The sequence below is a fragment of the Ostrinia furnacalis genome, unplaced genomic scaffold (assembly GCF_004193835.3).
Source record: "Ostrinia furnacalis isolate ACB-3 unplaced genomic scaffold, ASM419383v2 OfSCF4915, whole genome shotgun sequence".
NCBI classification, from domain to species: Eukaryota; Metazoa; Arthropoda; class Insecta; order Lepidoptera; family Crambidae; genus Ostrinia; species Ostrinia furnacalis.
In genome coordinates, this window is record NW_021135154.1 from 2284027 (window position 1) to 2297226 (window position 13200).

Genomic DNA, 13200 nt, shown 5'->3' on the forward strand with positions numbered 1-13200 from the left:
AAAAATATGAGTTCTAATTATCTGTCTGACTAACAAATAATTGAAATTTTGTCATCTAGCCTATTATGAGACAAGGCTTCGGAGGTGGGCCGAGGCTCGCTATATAAAAATAATCGATCTTGATCTCGTATGCAAATGCGGACCGTTCAGTTTTAATAGTCCGCGTAAATATGCATAGACGGCCAATTTATTTTTACGTAGCCACGTCGATATGAGTTGATATCAATTTCAGAGTTGGTTTTTGCAAAAGACCGTTTTTAAACATTCAAACAAAGTTAATAGCGAGTTATTTCGCAGCCCGCTGTCCCGTTGGCATCAATTAAATATGTATAGGTTTGATCACGCGAAAAGCGCTATATTTTAAACAGATTTCCGTATGGCCTCCATAGCGATTTATTGAGTTAATCAGTTTGAAGAGATTTTTCACAGAGCGTTTGCTAAAATTACAAACACAATACAATTAAGTATTATTAAAATAGTATTATGAATGTAATGTTTAGTTTTTGGTCGTACCTACCTATATTTCACGTTTTGTACATTCAAGTATTTGTTATTACTTTTCAAACATGCTCAGAATAGTTTGAAAGATATCACAATTTTTCAGTTGGTAAAGTCGATTTCCGCAGGTGGGACTTGAACCAACTTACTCTCGCTTGCCGAGTGACTTATCTGACTACTTAACTACAGAGACTTTCAATTCATCTTTCAATATGCTGACTAAACTAAGTGACTTTAACGCAATGGGACAATTTTATTATTATGTTGTAGGTACATGTGTTAGGTGATGCAACAATCCCAAAAGCAATTGTAGTCACTATCATTACTATGACTTGACAATAAAATTATAAAATACAAATTTATTTTTTTAAATATATTTTTTCCTGAAAATCACATCCTATAAATAACTCGTTTTACTGCTGGAACAGTGGTACCAAAATGGCGAATAGTTGCAGGTTTGTATAACTGTCATTAGAAGTGCACACGTGTGCCTAAACGCGGAGTGGCAATGAGCGCACGATGATCCGCCTCATACACTTTACGGCATTTTAAGCTTATTTACACTAAGCGGTTTGTTGACGAGACGAGACCGCTGCGTTTTCGCGGCGAGAAGAGAAGAGAAGAGTAGCATATCGCACGTCGTGGCATCACCGCGAGTCAACAATAGCCCCAATATCATTCCAAGCTCGCGGTGCTGAGTTTGTTGTATAAAAATAATCGCCGCCTCCTCGCATCTTGCACGCCTCGTCGATTAATCGTCGGCCACGTCGCCAGTGTGAAAAGTCCTTAACTGACGTGCTTGCGCCTCCCGTATAATTTTCCTGCCGCTTTACAGCGTCGTTTTAGCCCATCGTAAAGACTTTTAATTATTTCTGACGAGGCGAAATTTGACCCGAACGTAAACCTTATGCATTCTTTCCACTAACAACCCCAACGAGCTCGTTCCATCTTAAACGCTATTTGTTTTAAGGTACTGTAAAATAGATATGTGCCATCTAGATACGCTCTAATTTCCACGTTTATGTACTTCATAAATGGCTCTAAACTGTTTATTTCTCGAAACAGACAGCTCTCGTTTTAACGCGTTCGTGGAGTACAGATATTTCATGGGGAACTTTTGAACTTTCAGGAAACACCGTTTTTAAGCGCTTAAGCTGATTAAAAAGTTGAACGCTGAATCAGAATGAAAACAAAGAACCATTCATGCCGTTATGAACAATATCTAATGTACAAAACATTCAGGAGTTGTAGCTTTAGTTCGAGGTCTGTTTATTATTTGTTGTCTAGTAAATTATTATGATGTTTTTAATTTTTTTAATTTTATAAATGATGTTCAAGTCAAAATTTATTTTTGATTGGGTGTTTGTGTCCAAAATCTCTATTTGCTACGGAATGTCTCGTAGCATTGGCTACGAAATACCGTAGCATATATATAACAAATAACGCGAAATCAAGCCGCATTAGTTTTATTTTTAGTAGAGCATTATAGGTGTTCACAATTTTTTCTTTCTTTCTTTCATTCAATCAATCTCCATCAATTTAAATCGTTTGTCAAGAAGACACTGCCTGATAGTATAATAATATTAATGCATCGCATACCCTTGGTCATTAACTACATCTGCTCCCTAGATGTATCCTCTGTGTTATAAGTCTGAATATTATAAAAAAAACTTGGGGAAAACTAAAAATACCTATTGAATTGTCTCGTTACAGCTCCTCGCTTCGCTTAGCCCGGCGCGTCGGTTCCACTGCCATGACACGACCAATTAAAAGTTTATGGCATCACACCGCTGGCCTGTTTGTAATGAGCCTGTAACCCGCCACTTCCTAATTGCGTCAAGCGTTTGTGAGCCGTAATCTAATTTAGACGTAATTAGAGGTACATGTGTGGGTTCAAAAGAAAATTTCTAAGACTGCTTAGCGGCCGTCTAATGTTAGGAATTGAGTTAGAAACTGCAGCACGGTTTTTACATTTGAATTTGATATTAATAACTTGTACTACTTAGAATACTGATAGCACAGTATATTTATCTAAGAAAGAAAGAAAAAATATTTATTTGGTATCTACTGTGTTAATAGGTAGGATCCAATTCTGTATTAGTACCTACGTAGGCCCTTTTCAGAGCACTTATAATTATTTGTCCAAAATTTTTCCCTAGTGCTACTTTGGGAATGCCATGTCACCTATAGTTGTAACAACTAGATAGCTATTACCACTTTTAAGCATATTTTCAGATCATGAAAACGGTCTTCAAGTCCCTCGAAAAGCTATATTAATAAGTAGGTAGAAATAGGTTAGGTACTCTTTATTTTTTGTACGTGGCCTACATACTGCCAGACGTGTCCAAATATAGCAATGACCTGACAATTTAGGACAACATTGGCTAGTGATAATGTGGTCAGATGTGGCACACCAAACCCGTCCTCTGTGAGGTAAATCGATATACTCGTAGACACACGTAGAAGTATTTCTTTAATTCTCGCATTAATTGAAAACCTTAGACGTTACTTGTATCCAGAGACATACGACACGCGCAATTAAAAGTGAGGTGTCAGTTCGCTGTAAGCGAGCCTGTGTAAACACACCTTGCCTAAGGACGCGGTCAAGTACAGAGCTTAGCGGCGAGCGAGAGGTTGGATGCCGGTGGATCAGTCAAGCTTGAGAAAATTGAAACCATAAAACACACAATAAAAATAATGCCTCTGATTATATTTACTGTAAGTCTGTTTTCATATTATTGTTTTAAATAGATGATGTGTGTAGATGTTTTCATGTTATTTAACCTAGTTGTTATTTAACCATGTTATTTTTATTTAAACTAGTTTGTGTATTACCATTTTTTAGGCTCCACGGTAAGCTCCGCTCACATAAACACACCCCTTCTAATTACGCCGGCACCCGCGCGAGATGCAATGCGTCGCTAATTGCGAGTATTGAAACCCTTTGAAAGGATTAATTGACACCACGTGACAATCATTTTACAAGCATTGTTTCTAGTGCAAGTCGATAACCTTTTATAAATAGGTAGTTCTGCATTAACATTTTCTTTACAAAAAGTAGGTAGGTACCTATAAATTATTGGTTTCACTGCATTTGTTTCTTTGTTCCATACGTGTCTTAATTTATCAATCCAACTGAAATATAACGGAACTAACACCAAAAAGATTATGCATGTTCCGTTCGTTTGCAACCTCTCTCAGTAGTAAGCAATTCAATTTGCCGGTCCAATTCAACCACAGTGTTTTAAATGTCGGTCAAATCTAATAAAGCCTAATTAGAATCCGATGTAGACCCGCCTTTGTTCGCCCAGACGCCCGCTCAACCGAATTAGCCCCAAACATATATAATTTGCCGGAATCGGGGAAAACTTTCATGCTCATTAATATACGATATGGTTCTCCGCTATGATTACAGTAATGCCACTCCCTGTTATTCACATCCGCTAATCTCGTTTGCTTTGAATAAATTAGGTCTACACAGGTATTTGACGGGAGGGAGGACCCAGAATCGTGTTTGAGTTTATGGGAAAAAGCAACTTCTACAATTATTAAGGCTGACTTGCACCATCTAAATTTAACCGTGATTAACGATAACCGGTGGATTTTGTATGGAGTTTGGTAGATTATTGACGTTTGTCAAACTTAAAGCAAGATGGTGCAACCCAGCATAAGATATTCTTTTTGTATTAAAGAAACCTTTGATACCTACTCTTCTTCAAACAAATATACACTCGTACTTAGTTTATACTATACAGTCGACACTATAATGTTTTGTTGTAAAACAGAATATATCACAACTAAAAAACATAGCTCAGTATTAACCTTGAAGTGCTGACGTCCGGACTTGTCACGTATAGAGCAGTATGAAGAACGAGTAACCAATAAAAGAACCGATATCAAATGTGGCGGCGCGTCTTCTTGAGAGGTTAAGGTCAAGGAAAAGCTATTTTTTCCTTTCCTTTATATGATTTGAAACCTTGTTAGTTGTTAAATCATAACAGTACCAATTAGTACTGAATAGAGCCTAAAATCGGAATAGCGTCTTTTATCAGAGATTTTTATTTCGGAAAATTAATGAAATTGATCCCTACTAGGTACATGATTTATTGGCATACACATTTAACCGTCTGCTTTTATCGTTATCTTTGTTGATACAGTAAATTTTGTTATTAATCAAACAAATGCTGATAATGCTTTGAGAACAGAATTTATATTTACTGTTCTCGGTATTATGTAGGTAATAGGGTTGACATATTTTGGAAAATCAACCACAGCAGTTACCACAGTGGAGTAACTTCACGTAATGTTTGAATGCCTAGCATCAATGTTACTGACATTTACGGTACCGAAAACTTTGCCAAGCTAGTTCAGCCGAATTTGGTTACGAGTTTAGTATTTGTACTTTCATAGCAATTACACTGTGTCAAGCATCATGACTTACAAATGTTGTCTTATTTCAAACGTGATAAATAAATAAATAAATAAAATAAATATCCTTGGACATTTACACTGCGCTTCTAGTCCCAAACTAAGCAAAGCTTGTACTATGGGTACTAGACAACGGATATAAACATACTTAAATAGTTTTTTTTTTTGTAAATACATACTTATTATACATAGAAAACACCCAGTCCAATACAAACAAATATGTTCATGCACACAAATGTTTGTACTGTGCGGGAATCGAACCCGCTACCTCCGGAATAGTAGTCCGTTTCGAACCACTACACCAAACGGCCGACAACTGATAAGATTTATATTTGTGTAGGTGCGGCTTCTTGTAGCTTACAGGCCGTGCCGAGTTGATTTCGTAGAAATGTTGGTGGCGTCAGGAAGTAGCTAATTGGAAAGTGAAAATCCCATTCCATAGCGGCGTCAGCCCTTTATCAGGTGCTATTATCTTTGATAAGTGTAAATTAATAAACACTTAAATGGTGGAACGGAACAAATTACTGTTTCGTTTGGTTGGATTTTATTAAATTAGTTAAGTGTGTCTGTTATTTAGATTTCATAAGCTATAAAAGCGAATCTCTGTAACCGCTTAAGAGCAATGTTTGTCGTTTACATTGTACATTTTGCCTAATATAGTTACGCACGATGAAATTGCATATAGAGCCAGCTGTTACCTTTATGATACACCATGTAAGCCGAAACGGGTTGCTGGTTATCAGATTACACATGTATTATTCTGGAGATAATCTTAATGTCCGTTGTGGCACTGCCTACTCAAAACTAAAACCTCGCTTCGAAACTAAAAAATTAGGAAAGTCAACGATTTGACCCTGACTGACAAGACAGGTTGGGTAGGTAGGCATGGTCTTCGCCTTTAACGACAACCACGAAAATACATATTCTAATCTGCCAGATCTACTCAGCACGATGTCACATACAGAATAGCATTTGACGGCGCACGGACCTACTAAAAATGGACCTTACAGAGGTCTCATTACAGCTAATGAACGCATACAGTGATTGTACTTCGCCACGGTAGTTAGGCGGCGTGGGCGGCCTATTACAGCGGAAAACCGCCTACACTCAACGCATCGGACGCCATTGCCGCCCAGAACGTAGCACGTCGATGTAGTCGTTGCTACGAGATTTACCGTACGGTCCGTAGCAATTGCTACGAGCGATGTAGAGTCGTAGCACTGGATTGTACAGTATCTTTTATCTTTTTATTTAAGTATATATTTTTTGCAATGATTACTTAGATCAAACTAAATAAATAAAGATAGTTATGTACTGCATTGTTTATAAAATATTTTATATAGAATTCAACTCTGCTCATTTATTCAGTACTAGCGGCCGCCCGCGACTTCGTACGCGTGGATCCCGTTTTACCCCTTTCATCTATCTTACGCGGTTTAGATTTTTTCATACAAATGTTTTTTCCCGCTAACTCCCGTTCCCGTGAGAATTTTGCAATATCCTGTTGTAACTAAGCTTTAAATTTACTAAGGTACCTGCATGCCAAATTTCAAGCGTATATCTTACGTGGCTTAGATTTTTTCATACAAATGTTTTTTCCCGCTAACTCCCGTTCCCGTAAGAATTTTGCAATATCCTGTTATAACTAAGCTTTAAGTTTACTAAGGTACCTGCATGCCAAATTTCAAGCGTCTAACTTAAGCGGTTTAGATTTTTCATACAAAAGGATTTTCCCTCTTGTTCCCGTTCCCGTGGGAATTTCGGAAATTCCTTGTTGTAACTAAGCTCTAAGTTTACTAATGTACCTACATGCCAAATTTCAAGCGGCTAACTTAAGCGGTTTAGATTTTACATACAAAAGGATTTTCCCGCTAATTCCCGTTCTTCCTAAGTATCCTAAGTATCCTATAACCTGCCCAGGAGTATGAAGAATAATTGTACCAAGTTTCGTTAAAATCCGTCGAGTAGTTTTTGTTTCTATAAGGAACATACAGACAGACAGACAGACAGACAGACAGACAGACAGACAGACAGACAAAAAGACAGACAGACAGACAGACAAAAATTTTACTGATTGCATTTTTGGCATCAGTATCGATCACTAATCACCCCCTGATAGTTATTTTGAAAATATATTTCATGTACAGAATTGACCTCTCTACAGATTTATTATAAGTATATAGATTTTAACAAATACCTCGACGTCATTATAAGGTATGTAACATAATTTATAACTTCCATTTATCTCTGTCACTGGAACTACTAAATATGAATATCAAAAATGTATAACTTGTAATCTGGAATGCTCCCCATTGTAGGTACAATTGCCATCCTCAATTCCAACAATACATATTTTGGTGCAGTTCCAAGAAATATTGCTTCTGCGTGGTTCAGCAGCGTCAAAGGGAGCTTCTAATTAGAAAACCATGTAAGCTTTGTTTGTAAGGTTTTCAGCTTACACTCACTGTTCACTGCGAGGCCAAGTTGACTTCGAAATAGGATTGTAGCTTTCCAATTAGCTCGTGACGGAATCCTTCCACAGCGCAGCTCGGTCCCTGTACCGTATAAACAAAAGGGTGCGTAGGTAGGCATTTAGGGTGTTTCGTGAAGCGTGACATGATGATGACGTCAATATAATAATAGAGTTGGATACTGGGTCAACGTAATAATATGAAAAATTATGTATTTAGTTTTGAGATACTTTTAGTGGAAATCATTTTACAAATTCTCATTGAGATTCTTTTCTCGTTGAATTTAAGATTAAATAATATATCTCAAATGTCAATATGTGTAATTGCTATCATAGGACATTGTCTTGTAGAGTAGATACATTGTCGTACATAGCTAACCAACCAATCTGGCACAGCGACTCACTACATACATAGGTACTCGTACGACTCTATCTTTTTAAAAACACATGCCATAGAACAAATAACAAACCGGTTTATGTACAAAATATAAAATAACGAAAATTTATACAAACATTGTTGTTCTAACCAAATGAATTAGTTCGAAGAGTTTCTTTCTCGCACTTTTTGTAATGGTCAGTTTCAAAGCGATATTAACTGGCTTTGTTTTAAAATCCTAATTGAAACTAGTAATTTACCGTGTTACCTTTAAGCTGCTTTGTCATGGAACGCAGAATAATGAACCGATTTGATCACAATTCGCTCATAACACTGACCTGACCAATACTTAGGACTCGTTCATATTGGTCATTTATAGTCACAACATTATTTTAAATTAGATTCGATTTAGATATAGAACCAAAACTAGTTAGTTTATTATCATTCACTATCTAAACTATTAGTGCCAAAAAAAAGGTTATCTGTTTCGAAGACTGTTGATGGCTAACTACTTACCTAAATCCGTCGCTATAACAATATAATGTCATTATGGTACCTCACTAGTGCGAGAGTGAGATATCTATAAGGGAGCCATTCGTTTATTGTAAAGGTTACCGGTTGAATCTCGCTTCTATCTTCGGCCAGATTATCACTTAGATGTGAACGCCAAGAGCTCTTTTTTTTATGCATGACAAGGCAGGTATTTGACCGCAATCGCACCTGGTGTGTTAAGTGGTGTAAGTTTATCACTAAAAGAAAAGAAACAAAAAGGAAGTGTTATTCGGTCAAACTAGACCTTCACATTGCAACCTTCCAGCGTCATTATGCGCCCGCCCTAGTGCTGCCCGCCGCGGGCGTCGATCGGGCCTAATTTCGGGCGGTAATTGCCAGCCTTGCTACGGGCAGCACATCCAGAATCTTTGTGGGAACTGGACGGGGCGTCGCCCGGTAGGGTTGCTGAGAACTACGTTTTAGTGTTCGAGGTAAGAGAGAAGAATATACGGAATATTTACTTTCAACGAAACAAACAAACAAACGGGCGTTAGTAGCGCGACTGCAGCGCGGTGTTTTTATAATGTGAAGGCATGCATTCACTGTCACATACTGAAATTTTCCGCAACGCGCCTGTCGCGCGTTTGTCGCGCTGCTAAATGGTCTAAGTAAATGTGAAAGCGCTCTACTGATGGACATGTAAGGACACGTTACCAGGAAGTATTTAATAAAACTAGATAGCAGCTATAAATAGCTAAAAACATGTCTCAGTGTTTTTTTTCATCAAGCAACTTTATATAATCTATACTTCTATACTAATATTATAAATGCGAAAGTAACTCTGTCTGTCTGTCTTGCTTTCACGCCTAAACCACTGATGCAATTTTGATGAAATTTGGCATAGAGATAGTTTGAGTCAAGGACATAGGATAGTTTTTATCCCGGTTTTTGTAACAGGGACGCGCGCGATAAAGTTTTTCCGTGACAGACAAAAATCTACGCGGGCTAAGCCGCGGGCGGAAAGCTAGTGGGCAATATAATGGGACTTTATTTAGATGACGTGATCGCTTAGCTTTTTTTGCTAGTCATTTTGTACATCCTGCGTGACTTTTTATTATAATGGTAGTAGGGCTGTAACGAAGAGATAAAATGAAATTAATGCAATCTATCAGAACTTTTAGGATCGTCAGTCGATTTACCGTATATACAGCCTATAGCACTTGCACCAGAAGAGCTGGTAGATAATAATTTTAGTAATAATTATGCTAATGTTGCAGCAGTAAGATATTCTAAGCTAATAAGCAAAATGATATAGGTACCGACATCTCTCTCAAAAATCAAAATAAGCTCGCTTCAGTAAAGTGCCATCCCTGTCGCCTTTTGAATAGAAGGATGTTTGTTATTGTAGTCCCAAACTGAAATCAATGACATCAAATCACCGTTGACGAGAGAACGCCAGCTAAAGCAGAATTTGGAGTATCCGATTTGTTGATGGACAAACACCTAACTGTAGAGTGTTATGGTATAGATAGACCACAGCAATAGCTTTTATATAAATTAGAGCTTTTTTAAAAATCCTAATCACTATTTTGAGTAAAATAATGATGAGGCACTGTGATTTACTCAAGTCTTTGCGCTTAACAAAACATATCTGGGGGACCCAGATTCAGTAATATATAAGTACTTACAGGTAAGAGGTTTTAACTTACCTACCTACCTGTAACCATATCAGCCGATATTATGCTTAAAATCGGAATAAAAATGTTAAAACTGTTGTTTCCATGAAATGGCACATTTGATTACTTTTGTGTGTTACATGAATAAAATTTGTAAAGAACATAATAACTGATTTAATTTATTACTTATGAATCAGATTTATTACTTATGTAATCAATGCCATGTTTCTTTTTTTACAGTTTTACATGTTCGTCCGTGATCGTGAATGATTGTCATCATTAAATAATTCATGAAGCACAGTGTAAATTCTTCCGATAAAAAATAAATCCAATATCAATTACAAAACTTGTGACGTTGATCTACTAATAGTGCTACAACCATTTTATGGACTTGTTACACAAGAAAGTTTACACTGAAAAATAACGGAAGTACTTTAAGAAAAAGAACTGTAAAAAGAGCCAATGCTAGACAAGGGTTCCAGCGTTTTACTATTCATCTTAAAGTAGCAGAAACAAGAGCACTGCCAGTTTACGGCATTGTTATTTTCCGCACAAAATTTAAACTCAAACAGATATTTTATTTTTTACAGAAACAACCAAGTGTACACTTTTGCTTTACCCATAACAAGAAGTTATATAACGCAATACTTGTATGGTTTGACTTCATTAATGGTCTATAGTTTACTGAAATTTTATCTCTTTCAGGTTTTATTTGCTGAGCCACCGGCGCGGTATGTCGAAGGTTTTTTTATGTGACTGGAAGCAAACGAGCAGACGGAATCACCTGACTGAATTTTATTTAGAATTGTATTAATTTCAAACTTGTGTGAATACATAAAATGCATTTGTAATCCCAAACAATTCGGTTAGTTGAAGTGAAATAAACAGATGTAATAACATAAGTAGATCATGAATCATTATTTAAAGTTTATCTTGAAAAAAAATCATAATTCAGTAAAGTATCAACATGCACCTATTAAGATGAGAGTAGAGGTTCATGAGGTTTTAACAAGTTTTAACATTGAACAAAACAACTGTACCACAGTACCTATACTGTCATCAAAGTTCAAACAAGTTCTAGGTACCTTTTAGCTGTCTCTAAGCGTAACTTAATACTTATGTCACTTTCGATACATCTTTAAAAAGATCACTAAGCGTAGGTTGACTGAAATAGCAAGAGAAAATTATGAAACCACCATAAAATGTACGTTTAAAATCTCGACTAATGTAATGTAACTGTATGTTTGTTTGTGTTTCTTTCTCAACTCAAACAGTAGAGCACTATGTAGATTAGATAGATAGATTATAATATTAAAAGATTATTTAACAGTTCCTCACCGATTGTTTAATGATATGGGATAGATATGGGATACAGGCAAAAAACAAACTTTAGAATTGCACCGGAATATTTGTAAAGATATTCTGAAATCAAAGCCCTGCTGGTGTCTAAAAAGTGTCAGTTTATTTTAAAACAGAGTTCTGAAAAGACGCACAACATAATCTAAAATTAATTGTCAGACAAAGCCAGGGTCGCAAACTAGTCTTCCTATAAACAGGGCGGTTCACGCGCCGTCGAGTCGGGTTATGGAAACGATTTGCTTACGTCGTAACTATTACTTGTTTTTCATACATGAAGCGCCATTATCTGAGCCATATTTATCTCGGGAACTAAGGGCTGTATTGATCTAATTTCAGTGGGTATATGATTAGGAGTTATTGTGCTTTTGGATAGAGTCAATGTCGTTTAGTTACTGTGTTATGAAGTAGCTTATTATATTCGTAAAATTAACTGTTGATAGGTATTTAAGAGACACAAAAAAGGACATATTGTTTATTGTAGTTACGTTCTTGATGGCAGCATGTAGGTAAGTATTTAATAGGGGGTCAGTTATACATATAAATTAGAAAATAAAATGGTTGATATGCTTCATTAAAAAGGTTATTACATCTCACTAGTTGCAGAAAAATATTTTATTCATATAACATACCTACAGTAAGATAACCAAGCAAGAACAAAAGGACGACGAGTAAGTTGAAGACATAATTTTTGAAATTAAAACTTTCCACGCTCTATTGCGCAGCAAAAAAGTAATAAAATCCTGAAAATGTAGGCGTTAGGTTTTCATAAGTAAAAAGTTCTATTCTCCACACCTTACGTTATTATTAGTGCGGCTCGGGGTGGTAAAGTAGTTTACATCTTATAGCCATTGGGTGGAATCAAAGCGAGCGCGTATTGAAACTTGCTTCTTGATACTTTACACATTTTTGCATGCATCGCGCGAGTTACTTGTGGCTTCACAGAAAGTTCGAAGTCCACAAAGTTGAATATTTATTCAATTGGAAAAACTGCTGAGTAAATAGTTCATATTTGAAACTGTAAGTACTAATGCTCATTAAATCTTTGCTTAGGTATACTAAGGTTTAGGTTACTTATTTATTTTAAAATCACACACGAAAATCAATTGAATTAAAAAAAATACAAAAAAATATTTTTTCACTCCACTTCGTAAAAGTCAAATTAATATCCACTTTGGTAATCCACATCTTTAATGAAAGACCACTACAAAATCGATAGCAGTAAGTACAGACAAATTACCTATAAGTAACGGCATTATCTCCAGGGCATTTTCTATTAAAGGGCCATGAGCTCTTTCTAGCTAGGTCTCATTACAGGCACTTACCAAGGCTATTTCAATTTTATAATCAACTATAGTTATGTGAATTGTGAAAAATTACAGGAGCTACACACGTGTGAGTGCGTGCAAGGTCGCCCGGTCTCCGTAGCGACCGGGCGGGCGGGCTCCGCCCCGCCGAGCTTGTAAGTTTAAGACAAATTCAGATATCGTCTAGCCATAACAAGTCACACACAAATTGAGAGAAGACTCTCAACCACGTTCGCGTTACGAACATTTTTAGTTAAACTTATTTAGTGTCTCCAAAAAATCGAGTCACATCACACATCTTTGACTTGTCTAAACAATAAAGTTGTTGTCAAAAGTAATTTTACAGTTGATTAAGTGAAGTTTAGTTTTAAAGTTGCGAAGTACAGTAGGGCGGGAAAGTGAGGCACGAGGCGAATGGGCGGGCGCTGCAGTCTCGCTTGCACAAATTGCACCACCCACATCGGAGCGGATGCGAATGCAGTCGTGCCGTGCCGCCGCTCCAGCTCGCCGCCGCGCCGGACGCCGGACGCCGCGTGTTACGCGCTCTGTAACCGACTACCAGGCCACCAGAAGCTGTGAGGAGGTAAGCCCTTACAC

General features: G+C 36.9%; 1 long non-coding RNA gene across 1 annotated transcript in view; it reads left to right on the forward strand.

Moving 5' to 3' along the window:
• The first annotated feature begins 13095 nt into the window (after window positions 1-13095).
• Window positions 13096-13200, forward strand: part of LOC114360280 (uncharacterized) — a 32258-nt gene continuing 32153 nt past the window's right edge. Inside the window, exon 1 of the long non-coding RNA XR_003656500.1 lies at window positions 13096-13186. This is a non-coding gene — a long non-coding RNA (uncharacterized LOC114360280). The remainder of the gene's footprint in view (window positions 13187-13200) is intronic.